General features: G+C 41.7%; 1 long non-coding RNA gene across 1 annotated transcript in view; it reads right to left on the reverse strand.

Annotated features, from left to right (window-relative positions):
- Positions 1-15564, reverse strand: part of LOC122736501 — a 23272-nt gene continuing 7708 nt past the window's right edge. Inside the window, exon 3 of the long non-coding RNA XR_006354204.1 lies at positions 1-54. This is a non-coding gene — a long non-coding RNA (uncharacterized LOC122736501). The remainder of the gene's footprint in view (positions 55-15564) is intronic.

Genomic DNA, 15564 nt, shown 5'->3' on the forward strand with positions numbered 1-15564 from the left:
GTTACACTTCTTGGCTGACTGGGTGCAGCAGGACGTTGTGTTACTGACTCCGGCCTCCCAAGGTCAGTGAAATCATGGAAAACTTTTGCTTTATTTCCTTTATTTTTCTCCAGAACCGGGAAATCTCTGAGAATTCAGAGTAAAGATTAGCCCTCACCCCAAAAGGCACTGATCAAGTGGTCACTGCACAAGAGGCCGTGACCTGGGGATGGATGGAGGTGGGAGGGAGGTGACTGATGAGCCCCAACAGTGCTGCTGCTTAAGCATATTACCCACAGTGTTCAGGATGCTCCTATCTTCTCCAAGGTAGGCTTTGGTTAAATATGCAAAGGGAACTAGTTTGAGAAATAAAATTACATTTCAGAAGAGAGGCTACAGAGGGTCTGAAGTTGGGCAGGGGGCGGGAGGGAAGGTGGGGTCAGAAGACCGAGCCTTTCCCTCTCTGTTGTAATCTGGAAAATGTATGAGAATTCTGAAACATGGCTGCCTCCTGAAATTAACCGCCAAGATCTTTGCTCTCTGGCCTGTCCCTGAGACTGGTGTAGTTTTTGTAAATGAAGGAAAAGCTTAGAATTTTGATGAATTTTATATAACTGAAATCTCAAAATATTTTACCTTGGAGCATCAGGCACAATTGATCACTGACTGACTCTCCATTTCTGGGAATGCTTTTCCTCCATGCTAGCAAAAAGAAGAGTACACATGCTATGAAAGGTTGCTCCAAGCTTGCATTAGAAAAGGTGATATCCTGGGCTCAAATCCAGCTGTATGACCTTGGGCAAGTCACTGAGCTCTCTGGAGCTCAGTTTCCCCCATCTGTAAGATGAAAGTTAAACTAGATGACTTCTAAGACCTTTTCTAGCTCTATAGCTATTGTCGTATGTCTTTTGCTCGTTTTAACTTCAAAAGGAAATGTCCTTTAAGAATTTGTCATCACAGTAGATGGCCCAACTAAAACTAGTTAAAACAACATCATTGATATAGATTGATTTATTATGTTTATAGACTGAGTGGTTAGAATCACTAATTTATTCATAATAAACCAAAAAAAAAATTTTTTACTGGGTTGAAAAAGTACAAACTGTCCTTGATCCTTAAGTATTTTGTTTCCAAGTGACTGTTAGTTTTCTTTTTGCGTTATAACAAAATGCTATGTGTGTACTTGAGACTTTACCCCTAGAGGACGGTCTGAGATAATAAAGATGTGTTTGGATTTGGGTGGACATCTAAGGAAAGAGAGACAGAGAGACACACGGAGAAAAGAGAGACAGAAAAAGAGACAGAGAGAGGGAGGACGGGAGAGAAAGACGAGAGACAGAGAGAGAGAGGACAGAAAGACAGAGACAGAGACAGAGAGAGAGACCAGAGATTTTCAAGGTTTTTTTTTTCCTTTGGAACCTTCTGAGTGCATGTTCTACATGACTTTGGTTCCTTGCTTTCAATGTCAGTCAGAAATCACATGGAACCAGACAGTGTCAATTAATCCCCAGCCCAAATGAAGAGGCTACAATGTTTAAACCCAATCTCTATTTCTAGAAATGTCACTTCTGCTGACTGTGGCTCCTCGGCATCCTTTCACATTCTGACCAAGTGCACACCAGAGGAATGCCAGGCAGCCAGGCCTACATCCTCCCTACCCTCAGCTTGGGCCAGATAACTGCTGAAGCAGAGCTTCTTTACGGAGAAGTTCTTCATTGTTAGGAGTAACTCTTTAGCTCTTACTTCCTTCCTCAGGCTTCTCCTTTCTCTCAATTCCTTCCCTAGACTGTTAATTATTCATTGGACGGCAGGTGGTTGGCTGGACTCTTTTTACATGGCCTTGGCATATGCTGTTGATAATGGTCAGTTGCTCCCCTCTCTGCACGTAGTTGGCTGATTCCCTTTGGGTACAAACGTGCCCTTGGTATAACCTCTTGCCATGGGCCTAGTCCCTTGTTTTAGCTTAAGTTATTGCTGGTACCAATATAAAATGGTTTTATAAGAGAAAGTCGCGGGATGTGGCATTCGAAATCCCTGCATAGGTATGGGGCAGGATGCTGTGATTTGGGAGGGCAGGAAGACTAAAAGCCAGTCTACATGGAGAAGCAGATAGAAGGAGCCTCAAGGAGTTCAAAATATGGCTTCAGATATTGACTAGCTGTGTGACCCTGGGCAAGTCACTTAGCTGATGTCTGACTCAGTTTCCTCAAATGTAAACAGGAATCATGATAGCACCTACCTCAGAAGGTTGTGAGAATCATATTGAAATCTTTGTAAGACTTTAGCATGCTGTCAGTTACAGAGTCAATGCTTGTTCCATTCCCTCCCCTATCCATAATATTGGGAAAATTATCCCACCACATGCTCTGCCATGAGATTCCTATGCCAAGAGTTGCAGCACATCCCATCATGCTCTGCCATGAAACCAAAATTCACAATAGCATGGTTATATTGGTATAAGTCAATTCATTCTTCTTAATTCCCATTTTACAAAACAATATTGAGATAAAAAAGCACTTGGAATAATAATAATTGTTGCACTTTAGTTTGCTTAAACTTTTCTATAAGGCCTTTGTCTCACATCAGCTTTGAAGGTAGGTAGTACATATGTTATTCATCCCCATGTTACAGAATAGGAAACTGAGGTTCAGCTTAAAAGACTTGTTTGAGGGTGATGCTATATCAAATAGGGCAGAAGTGACTTTCAGACACCCAAGCTCTGATCCTCAGCCCAGTTATCTTTGCCTTCCACTTTGCTGCCTCTCATTTGAAAGGTAGCCATTAGTGTCTGCAAGTGTTCATTACGAACATGAGGACCCTGGGGGAATGGCACATGAGACAGGTAAATTTTGATCAGATGTGGGTAGGATATAGTACAGATCATGATAAACTGCTGGGAAGATCCCTGAATCCACAGGGTACAGCACCAAAAAATAAGGTAGGGGGGGCGGGGATGACAGAAGGCAGATTTCATCTACCTCACAACTGGTTCACATCTCAGTGGCAGTCAGCTGAGATTCTGTTCCTTGACTGCCTGAGTTAAACAGAGCCCAAGTTTGCTTCACACAAAGAATTCTGGGAGTGGCTACTTGCTGAGCCAATAGTCCCTGGGAGATAGAATGTTGTCCAGTATTGAAAGGTGGACTCCCTGGGTCATGCCTGCCCTGGTTGTGGGTCCTGCCAGCAAAGACTTCGCTTAAAAAAAAAGTTGGATGAAATCTGCTCCTCTGAAGCTATTCCCAGATGGGAACAGGCCTGTACCTAAACTTTCTGGAATAAATGAGCACCACATTTTGCTGAGCTAGCCTGGTTTCCACTGTCTTTTAAAATCAGTTCTCCTGGGGTGAACATTTCTGCTCTTAACAGCTATAGTCTCTTCACCCAAGCAGTTTCTGATTTTATGGAGAAAAAAAAACCTTATAGGTAGCAGAGCAAAAACAAAACAAAGGTTAGTTTAAGATAAGAACATCTAAAGAGTTGAAAGACCTAGGTTCAGATTCTAATTCTGCCTTGGGTGATCTCCTTACAACCAGAAGTGTTCTGGGGCCAGCTCATACCTGCTCAAGGTGATTGTCAAATGTTCAGTGTGAGCATTTTACATCTCAAAAACAGCAAACTACAAATCCAGGATTTATTTATTGTTTTGTTGATTGTCTAGACCACAGATGGCAAACACCCTTGGGCAGCAACACTCCCAAATACAGCCACTACCAGATTAAAATGTAATCAGGTAATATTTAACAAAATAAATAAAAATAAGATTTTCCCAGTAATTGGGAAATAGTTAACAAAATAAATAATAATACAATGAAACATAGACAACGTTACATTTTTAAAAACCAAGTGTCATAAAACCAATGTAGCCAAGAAAAGGAGGAATGCAGAAAAGTAAGCGGGGAAAAACTTTCATAGACAATCTCTCAGATAGGATGCGATTGGGTTAGAATATTGCTGTGGTGTAGGATGTGAGCTGGTTGATTTAGAAAAACCTGGAAAAACTTGGATTTATGAAGGGATATACCATCTACCTTCAGAGAAAGAGATGGCAAGCAGAAATATATATAGTACAGTTTTACATAACATGTGTGTATATAATATATATGTTTATAGATATGTGTGTATGTGTGTATCATATACAGATGCATATATATACATACAATACACCTACACATACACATACACAGTACACATTACACATACATATACACATATACACATAAGTGTAGCCTTCTTTTGGGTGGGGGAGGAGGAGGGAGGGGGAAAAATACAGTAAAAAGTACACAGCAAAGAACAAAAGAAAACCTAGAAGGAAGCGAAGAAAAGTTCGGCAGCTGGAAAACTGCATATAATATTTACTATATAGGTTTCTTGAAATACAAACTTATCATTTTATATTGAATCCTTTCTTCATTTTCTTTTTTTTGGGGGGGGGGGCCAGCAATGAGGGTTAAGTGACTTGCCCAGGGTCACACAGCTAGTGTCAAGTATCTGAGGCCAGATTTGAACTCAGCCCTCCTGAATCCATGGCTGGTGCTTTATCCACTGTGCCACCTAGCTGCCACCCTGAATCCTTTCTTATGTTCTGCTGTGTACATGGTAATATTCTTTTTTTTTTCTTTTCTTGTTTTGTATTTAAGTTTAAAATGGATTAAAAAAATTTACAAAAAATAAAAAACCAAACCAACCCCCTAAGTGATCACAGATCCTATGCGTTAGCCCTCTTTCTATCTGAATTTGACACCACTGGCTCTGGACTTCAAAAAGTGAGGGAGACAATTTAATAAAGGCAGATTAAGTTTAAAAGTGTGCTGTGTGGGGGCAGCTTAGTGGCGCAGTGGATAGAGCACCAGCCCTGTATTCAGGAGGACCGGAGTTTAAATCCAGCCTCAGACACTTAACACTACTAGCTGTTTGACCCCTGGGCAAGTCACTTAACCCCATTTGCCTCACTTTAAAAAAAAAAAGTGTGTTTGTGTGTACATTTCCCCCCAGGGAACAGTATTAATCATGTACCCAGCACACACCTGCTTACAGGTTTTTTCAAGTTTTGTCATGCTCTGGGGCTTCAATCCACTCTCAAGGGGCAAAATGGAGATGGTGCTTAGTGGTCTGAAGGGTAGCTTGTACACTCTGTACTTTTAGAGGCAGAGGAGAACAGCAAATGTGTGTTCTCACTGGAAACACTCCTAGTGGCTTAGCATTATGGGGACTTGCTCAGCCTGTTTGGGGGAACAGCTCCAGACCTGAAGACCTCCACCTTTTTTGGTAGCTCACTCTGAATAGAAAGTTGACACTTGGACTTCACATGCTTCCCTTCCCTCCTCCTCTTCCTCTTCTCCCTTCCACCCCCACCCTCACCCCCACTTCATGCAGGGCTCTGCAAGTTGCTTCCTCGGAACACTCAGGTACATGGCTGAGAACAGAAATAATTCTCAGAGTCATCAGCATCAAAGGAAGCCCTAGCCCACCCCCACCATCTAGGGTTCCCAGAAACTAAAGCCACTATAGTCCAGAATGTCAGTGTGTCCAGACACCCAGCTTCAGACTTGGGGTTTCTGGACTTGCCTCATATCTAATTGGAAGACAAGTTCAGGGACAAAGATTACAATGTTTTTTTCTTAAAAGGGGAAAAAAATAAAACAGGAAATGATAGCTCCTCCTTTTTGTGATATGCCCAGAGCTGTCTCCTCACTCCTATTTAAACTGGGTCAAGGTCTCAGATCCAAAAAAAAAAAAAAACAACAAAAACCTTCCTGATTCAACCCTTTGGCTGCTAAACAACATTTTTGAAATTCGGGAGGCTGGGCTGTTGAGTTCTAATGGAGAGTGGCCTTTGGGAGTTGGAGTACGCAAACAGGCAGATGTGCTACCTGCCTCCTAGAACCTCCCTGTGGGTACTTCTTCCCAACCTTCAGCATTTGAAGCAGCTTAGGAGTGGGTCAAGGGGCAGCTAGGTGGCGCAGTGGATAGAGCACTGGCCCTGGAGTCAGAAGGACCTAAGTTCAAATCCGGCCTCAGACATTTAACACTTATTAGCTGTGTGACCCTGGACAAGTCACTTAACCTCAATTGCCTCACAAAAAAAAAAAAGGAATGGGTCAAGCAATAGCTGCCTGGGGGTAATGTCCCTTATAAAACAATCTGTGGTCTTGGGGTGTGGGTGGAACAGAAAAGCAGAATGGAAATAAAAGGTGATATTTAGGAGTCAGATATGTGGGTGCACTTAAAAACTACGGCTTTGTAATCTTTTTCTCTCATGGACTCACATTGAGTGCTGAGGTTTCTCTTTGTTTTTCTATATAGTCACTAACTTCTAACCCTCAGTTTCTTTAGTTTGCAAAACTGGGGAGCGGTTGTACTAGATAATCTCAGAAGTTTTCGCCAGCTCAAAATCTCTAATACCATGAAGCATTTGGCTCCAAAGCATTTGAGAGATGAAGAGAATGATAGTGGAAATGGAAAAGAGGTCAGAGGGATGGAGAGAGACTTAAGAAAAGAAGGGATGGATGGGAAATCAAGTGGAAGAAAACAACTGAGAAACAAGGGAGAGTAAGTATGGATGTCTCAGAAGAAACCTCCAAGATGATCTGCCTTGAGTAAGGGAAAGTGAAAAAGAATGGTAACAAAGGAAGGGGCAGGGGAAAGTGTAAAGAGAGAAGAAAGGAAAAAAGCCAGAGGAAAGAGAAAGCCAATCTAGTAGTACACCCAGAACATTCAGCACCTGAATCTAGCAGCCTGCTCGAGCTGAGGGAGCAGAAGTATCCATGGCATTCCAGCTCCCTTGGAAGGAGCCCAATGACGGAGAATGAGAACAGACTCCTGACTCCCTGAGTAGCAGTCACATGCTCTGAGTGACAAGTACAGCCTTCCCAGTTGCTGCTTCAGTCAAAGCCCTGGTGACTAGGCTGTGGGTTTGGAATGGTCACAGGGAACATGGGATGGAGCCATTTGGTTGTAGACCTTTGTATTCAGTTTTTTTTTTAATTTTTAAAATTTTTTTAGGCAATTGGGGTTAAGTGACTTGCCCAGGGTCACACAGCTAGTTAAGTGTTAAGTGTCTGAGGCCGGATCTGAACTCAGGTCCTCCTGAATTCAGGGCCGGCACTCTACCACTGTGCCACCTAGCTGCCCCTGTATTCTGTTTTTTGGGGGGAACATCTAGGAAATTATCTGGGGAGCTTGTATTTAAGGTGGAGATTCAGAATAGTTGTGCTAAATGATATACTATACACAATAAGTTCTCTAGAACGTCAAAGAGGGGAGAGAACCTGTGTTAGGAAGCCAGAACAGCAAAACCATAGTATTATTTTTAATCATAAAAGTATTTTATTATTTTCCAGTTACATGTAAAGATAGTTTTCAACATTTGTTTTCATAAGATTTTTAGTTCCAAATTTTTCCCCCTCCCTCCCTTCCTTCCCCTCTCCCCCAGACAAAAAGCAATCTGATGTAGGTTATATACCTACAATCATATTAAACATATTTCTACATCAGTCATGTTGAGAAAGAAGAATCAGACAAGAGGGAAAAAACCTCAACAACAAAAAAGTAGAATGCAGTATGATTCATTCTGCATTTAGAATCTACAGTTCTTTTTTCTGATGTGGAGAACATTTTCCATCATGAGGTTCTTTGGAATTGACTTGGATCATTATCTTGCTGAGAAGAGTTGTCTATCACAGTTGATCATCACACAATGGTGCTGTTAGTATGTACAATGTTCCCCTGGTTCTGCTCACTTCACTCAGCATCAGTCCACTTAAGTCTTTCCAGGTGTTTCTGAAATCTGCCTGCTCATCATATCTTACAGCACAATAGTATTCCATTAACATTAATATACCACAACAATGCCCAGTTGATGGGCATTCCCTCGATTTCCAATTCTTTGCCACCATAAATAGAGATGCTATAAATATTTGTGTGCATGTGAGTCTTCTTCCCTTTTCTATGATCTTTTTGGGATACAGAGCTAGTAGAGGTATTACTGGGCCAGAGGGTATGCACACCCCCATATAGCCCTTTGGGTGTAGTTCCAAATGCTCTCCAGAATGGCAAAACCAGAACATTATTGATTGACACCTGGCCACCTAAAAATCAGGAAGGGGAAAACTATAAATGCATCTTTCCAACAGTCCTGCCCCTAACCAAAAAGGCAGGCCTCCCAAAAGAGGGACATTAATGTGTCACACGACTGAAGAATAGCAATTCTCTGTTGTAAATAAGATTAGACCTTGTTAGGGGGTAGGAGATAATTAAGAGAGGGGAGGCACTGGAATGAAGAAGAATTGGGAAAGGCTTCCTATAGGTTGTGGGATTTTAGATGGGGTTTAAGGGAAGTCAGTGAGGTCAATAGTTGGAGCAGAGACGGGAGAGTGTTCCAGGCATGGGGAGCAGACTGACCTTTGTTAACTTTCCTATTTCCAACATCAGTAGCCTCCAGATGTTGACCACTCAGTGCACCTGTGCGACGGACAAATTCTTAGTCAAATGTTTTCAACTTCCCTAGATTGACCTCAAGGACGTGGGCTGGGGCCCCTCAACTTAACAACCTTCTGTCTGTGGATATCCTTGGGAGGAGGTAGAGTCATTGACTTGAGGCTAGTGTTGTTAGGAGTGTTTGGCACAGATATATTACCTTGTTTCCACAATGCTTACGATTTTAAGTAAATTGTTATTTACAGGGGCAGCTAGCTGGTGAAGTGGATAGAACACTGGCCCTGGATTCAGGAGGACCTGAGTTCAAATCTGGCCTCAGACACTTGACACTTACTAGCTGTGTGACCCTGGGCAAGTCATTTAACCCCAATTTCCTAGATCCCCCCAAATTGTTATTTACAGTGATACAAGGGCAGCTAGGGGGAGAAGTGGATAGAGTACTGGGCCTGAAGTCAGAAAAACTCATCTTCCTTCAAATCTGGCCTCAGATACTTACTACCTGTATGGCCCTGAACAAGTCAATTAACCCTGTTTGCCTTGGTTTCCTCACCTGTAAAATGAGATGGAGAAGGAAATGCAAACACTGTTAGTATCTCTGCCAAGAAAATCCCAAATGGGGTCACAAAGAGTCAGACACAGCTGAAATGAATGAACAATATCTATGATATGAAGAAGTGATTTTCTTATAACAGCGAGATATGAGAGGAAGGAGCTGCCAATAATAATAGCTAGCATTTATATAGTACTTTAAGATTTGCAAAGTGCTCTACAAATATTATCTCATATGATTCTCTCAGTAGGTAGGAGCAAAATGAACTAATGTTGAGTAACTTGATGTCTGGACCAAGCCAACTCTCAGGGCCTAACAGGAAAGGGATTCTGTCCAAAACCTCTCTAAGAATCTGTTCTATGTATAAGGCTATGCACTCCCGTGGATTATGTCTGGGGACATTGGAAACTGTGGCATCCACGTCACCAAGATATTTTGAAGTAGAGGGGAGAGTCATCTGAGAAATTAAATCCACAAAGACTAAAGGGCAGGCAGAGGTTTCTACTGCTACTATTATTATATGAAGGACAAAACATAGTCCTTTTCTTAAAATGATTCCATTCTAGTTGGGAAAGACAGGAAAGTCCACATGAAAAGTTTAAAAAATAATACAAAGCATTATATGATGAAGGGACAATGTGAGAAGGGCAGATAGTAAGTGCTATGGAAGCTCACAGCAGAGGTGGGGAACACTTGGCCCAGGATGCTCAGGGAAGCTTTCCCTCTCCTTGCATAAAGAGGTTGAAGCAAACCTCATGGTTCCTGCCATCTTCATAAGGAATTGAAAGAGGTGGGATTTTAACTGGGCTGTGAACATCTGGTTGGTCAGAGAAGAAAGGAGGGCATTCCAAGTGGAGAGAGCATCATGGACAAAGGCAAGGAGATGTTAATCTACATCACTCTCTCCTTACCTTTTCTTCATAGAGTCTCTCCATTTTTGTTGGCAGGGTAATGAGGGTTAAGTGACTTGCCCGTGGTCACACAGCTAGTAAATGTCAAGTGTCTGAGGCTGGATTTGAACTCGGGTCCTCCTGAATCCAGGGCCAGTACTTTATCTACTGTGCCACCTAGCTGCCCCGCCTCTCTTTTTTTAAGACAGCTCAAGCACTGTTTTTTGCATGAAGCTTTTCATGATCTGCTCCCATACAACTGCTAGTACCTGCCCTCCAAAATGACTTTGAATTTAATCAATTTGCATATATTTATATTCATTAACTTTATGCTATATATATTTTACATGTACTTATTGTCTTCACCCCTTAGAATGTAAGCTCCTTGTAGGCAGGGATTGTTTGTGTGTGTGTGTGTGTGTGTGTGTGTGTGTGTGTGTGTGTGTGCCTTTATCTACAGTGTCTAACAATGCTTGGCACATAATAGGCTTTTTTTCAGGGCAATGAAGATTAAGTGACTTGCCCAGGGTCACACAGCTAGTAAGTGTCAAGTGTCTGAGGCCAGCTTTTGAAATCAGGTCCTCCTGAATCCAGGGCTGGTGCTTTATCCACTGTGCCACCTAGCTGCCCCACACACAGAAGGCATTTTAAGAATACTTGATTGTGTCATAGGAAATTTTTTCTGGTTTGGCTTTGTTTCCATTTCCTTAAGACAGCAGGTCACTTCACTATCTAGAGCCTCCAGGATTTAGCTGATATCAAACTTTAGCTCTAGTGATTAACTGGTTTCTGACAAGAAATTTTTTTGCTCTGCTTTATTACCTCTATTTACTTAAGATAAGCATGTCAAGTAACTAGGTATAGCTCCAGTGTTAATGGTTAGTCTGCAAATTCCAGCTATCCCCAGTATTCACTGACCAGTTTACAATTTTATTTGATCTAGATCTTCCCCTTCTGCCATCTCTTCTTTGCAAATCTTAACCTTCCCCTTTTACTCTCTGTAAAATTCTATTGGATCTGTCCTGTTGATACAACTAAGACCTATATAAGGTTGAGGAAACTGAGGTAAGGGGCCCGCTGGTTTTTGTACCATAAGTCTATGCTCAAAACATATAATTAACCAGTCATTAAAATATTTCTTCATGTTGATAAGTATGTTTGGCCATCAAACCCATCAATGAATCCTTGGACTATTTTTATGTCACTTGATTGATCGATCCTGTGATCCATGTTAAAATCACCTAAGATAATTTTAAAGGGATAGGAGAACCTTAGAGCTTAGGAGAACCATCAGGGGTCATCTATTACACCCTTTTAATTTTACAGAAAAGGAAACAGAGTCCCAGAGAAGTACAGTGATTTCTCCCAAAGACCCACCACTAATTAACATCAGAATAGAGCCAGAAAAAAATCTGCATGTTGGGGTGGGAGAGAGGTGGGTGGAGAATTGTGAAGAATGTTCTTCAATACCATATCAAAGAATTTGGGCTCTCCTCTATGGGTAATAGAAGGTTAGTGAGTCTTTTGAGAAGGGGCCCAACATGATTAAAAAAAAATACACCCAGGTTTAGGAAGATGGCTGTGACAGCTGCCTAAAGCATTGACTAGAAGAAAGTGAAATCAGAAGGGAGGGGGGATATATTTAATCTATTTAAATAGAAAGAAATTATTTTCCAAGTATTTTCAAAATGCTCACTTATAGTCACACAATTAATATGAGAAATCATTTGGGGCAGCTAGATGGCGCAGTGGATAGAGCACCGGCCCTGGAGTCAGGAGGACCTGAGTTCAAATCTGGCCTCAGACACTTAACACTTATTGGCTGTGTGACCCTGGGCAAGTCACTTAACCCCAATTGCCTCACCCCCCCCCCAAAAAAATAGAAGAAGAAGAATGAGAAATCATTTTACAATCTTAAATGAAAATAAATCCCAAAGTATCATGACTTGATAAGCTGTTAACCTAGTTCTAGTTATTGTCTGTGTCTGAAGGTAAAAAAATAAAAACTGCCTTTAAAATCTATAAAGAGGAATTTTTACTAATTAATAATGGCCTTTTAAATTCCATTGGATCAGTGAAACCTATTTATTTTTTTCCACACTTTTATGGTGCTCTCCAAAGAAGTTTCAGCTGGTAAGCCCCGGGCTGAAAGAGCTTATGATGGAACATGTTAAAATTTTTATAAGATCGTTAGCAATCAAAGCACCATTCTTGGATGGTAGCTCAAAGTACTTTCCAACCATTACATACAGCTAAGTTTGCCAGCAGCCCTACTGGGGAGATGTGGGCCTGGAATTATTATCCTGTTTCCATACCTGGTAATTTAATATCTGACTTTTCAAACTCAATGGCAGGGGTACACAAGCATCCAGTAGGGTGCCTGGTCCTTAATAGGAACAAAGTAAAAGCAAGAAAGATTCAAGTTCACAAAATTATAGGATTTAGCGCTAGGAGAAATCTTAGAAATTAACCCAATTCAAGTCAAGTCAACATTTAAATGCCTACTATAAAATGGAGAGAGCGCTGGGCTGGAGGAGGGGGTTGGGAAAGGGAGCGATGAGATGCAAGTCCAGTCTTCATGAAGCCAATAGTTCAGTAAGAGACATATGATATATGCCCAAATAAGTATCATGTGAGAAAGATAAAAGCAAAATATCATGCAAGGTTTCAAAGGAAGAAAGAGAAGATAGCTTTGGAGTGAGGAGGGAGTTCTAGGCATGGGGAACAGTGTGAGCAAAAGCATGATTTGTTTTATGTGGTGTTCAAGTTCATTCTAATTCTACTTAAACATGACCCAAATGGCCACGTTTTGATGGTTATTCATATCAACAAAATTAGTTAATTAATATAGATAAGACGTTCAACTAAACAGAAAGAGATAGGATCCCATTGATTCAATTCAATTCAACCAGAATTTATAAAGTGCCTGCTATGTGCTTAGAACAAAACAAAATCTTTGCCTTCTGGGAACTTATGTGGTGGAGGGTGGATGGGAATACTACAGGTTCATAAATAAGTAAATACAGTCACTTCTGTGGTTTAGAAGGCAGAAGATTAAGAACACTAATAGGGAGCCAGCTAGGTGGCACAGTCCTCCTGGATTCAGGAGGACTTGAGTTCAAATCTGGCCTCAGACACTTGACACTTACTGGCTGTGTGACCCTAGACAAGTCACTTAAACCTCATTGCCCCGCCAAAACAAAACAAAACAAAAACAAAAACAAAACACACTAATAGGGAATGAGGGATAAAAGTCTCATGTAGGAGATAGCACCTGAACTAAGCATTGAAGGGAGCCTAGAGGTAGAGGTGAAAAAAGAGAATATTCCAAGCATGAGGTACAGCCAGTGCAAAGACATGGAGGCAGGAGAGAGGAACAGCAAGTAGTCCAGTTTAGCTAGCATTCAGGGTGTGTGAAGGGGAATAGTAATATGCAAAAACCTACCAAAGGCTGGGTTGGGCTGGATCCAGTTGTGTAGGGCCTATACTGACAGAGAGTTTTGAGTTTTATTTTGGAGATGATAGGGAGTCATAGAAGCTTCTTGAGCAGGGTAGTCTCATGGTAAGGTTTGTGCTTTAGGAATATCACTTTGGCAGATATAGAGATTATGGATAGAAGAGGGCAGAGGCAGGGGCAGCTAGGTGGTGCAGTGGATAAAGCACCAGCCCTGGATTCAGGAGGACCTGAGTTCAAATCCAGTCTCAGACACTTAACACTTACTAGCTGTGTGACCCTGGGCAAGTCACTTAACCCCATTGCCCTGAAAAAAAGAAGAGGGCAGGGTGTGGGGGGAGATTGATGCCAGAGGAGCCAATTAAGAAGCCCCTGAAATAGCCAAGGCAAAAGATGATGGAAGCCTTAACTAAAGTGGTGGTTGTATGACTGAGGAGAAAACAGATGCAAGAAGAGTTATTGAAAAGAAACCAATAAGAAACAAGTTAGATAAACAATGATCCCAAACTGAAAGGTATGGATGCCTCCCCTCCCCAAAATATGATAGATGTAGTAGAGCAAGAATGGACAGCATTTGGCACCTGGGTACAGGGTGAAGGAGAGTTAAGAGCAAAGGAGGCCCCCTAGGTTGCAAACCTAGTGAATGAGAAGGGTGGTGGCAGTCTAGTCAGAAATGAGGAAGTTTGGAAGAGGCATAAATTTGGGGAAAATAACAAGTTCTGTTTTAGACATATTGAGTTTGAAATGCCTATACCCATACAGGACATAACAGTTAGAAATGTCCAATTGGCAATCAATCAACTTTAATTAGGCACCTACTGTGTGTCAGGCACTATGATAACTACTATGCTAAACAATTGGAGCCTGCCCAGGGTCACACAGCTAGTAAGTGTCTGAGGCCAGATTTGAACTCAGGAAGTTGAGTCTTCCTGACTCCAGGCCTGGGGCTCTGTCCACTGTGCCACCTAGCTGCACAAAAGAGGACTCTAGGAGATTGAATAGTTGTAGGAATCCATCACCTTCTCTTTATCCTATCAAATAAATCAAGTGTTGTTGTTGAGTCATGTCAACTTTTTGTGACTCTGGACCATACTCTCCCAAGGGTTTTATTGGCAAAGGTACTGGAGAGGTTTGCCATTTCCTTTCAGTGGATTAAAGCAAACAGATATTTTCCATTTCCTTGAGGAACTGAGGCAAACAGGGTGAAATGATTTACCCAGAGTCACACAACTAGTTTCTGAGGTCACAGTAGAACTCAAGTCTTTCTTACTGAGGGCCCAGTTCTATCCAGATGGATCTAAAACTAACTGAAGAATTGTAAAGGAAGCTCCTGAAAAAAAATAGCATTAAGGCTATTGGTTGGTGGAAGAGTGTCTCATGGGTATCCCTGGGGGGTGGGAAGGGGATGCTTGTTTCTTAACAGTTTCATTAGTTATCTGAAAGGCAGAGTGAATGGTGGGTTTATGAAATGCCTGATGGAATAGCTCCTCCCTCTCTTTGGAGCCTGCCCACAGAAACCTACAGATGGATGGGGTCAAAATCAGCACACATTGATGAGGGGCAGCAGAAAATGCTATATACCCACTATTCAGGAATTTATTAGAATCCAGCTGGGAAATGAAAATATAAATGGATGAAAAGCTAAATAGCATTATGTTCAGGACTCTCTATAACTTCATAGGGAAGTCCCAGATAGAAAGGTCAAGTGACTTGTGTATGTTTATATAGCTAATAAAATTTTATGAGTCAGATTTGAACCCAGATTATCCCAGTTTAAAATGTTAAACTCCCAGTTTAACATTCTCTCTACTTTCCCAAGTTGTTTCTAAATAGCATCAACGATTGGGGCAATGTGGCATAAGGGACAGAGACTTGGCTTCACAGTCAGTAAGACCTGGCTTCAGATTCTGGCTCTGGGCAAGTCACTTACCCTCTTAGTAGCTCAGACAACCCTTAAAACTCTTACATGTCAGAGAAGATGCCAATCTTTATCGGTAAAGGAAGTTCCTCAGTGGGCACTTCCTATATCAGTGAAGTCATAGAGCCAATAAATAAATAACAATGCAAGAGATAATTAAGTTTAACACAAGACTATCACAGGGGAGTGCATGATCAGTGGGACAGGTGTTAAGTGTTAGAGGAAGTCAGAGGACAGGTAAATTGATCACTGAGCAGCATTGTCTGGGGAGGCTTCGTGGAGGAGGGAATAGAGTTAGATCCTGAAGATCGGCCTGGTTCCAGATGTGTGGGAGAGG

Source organism: Dromiciops gliroides, chromosome 1 (assembly GCF_019393635.1).
Source record: "Dromiciops gliroides isolate mDroGli1 chromosome 1, mDroGli1.pri, whole genome shotgun sequence".
Taxonomy (NCBI): Eukaryota; Metazoa; Chordata; class Mammalia; order Microbiotheria; family Microbiotheriidae; genus Dromiciops; species Dromiciops gliroides.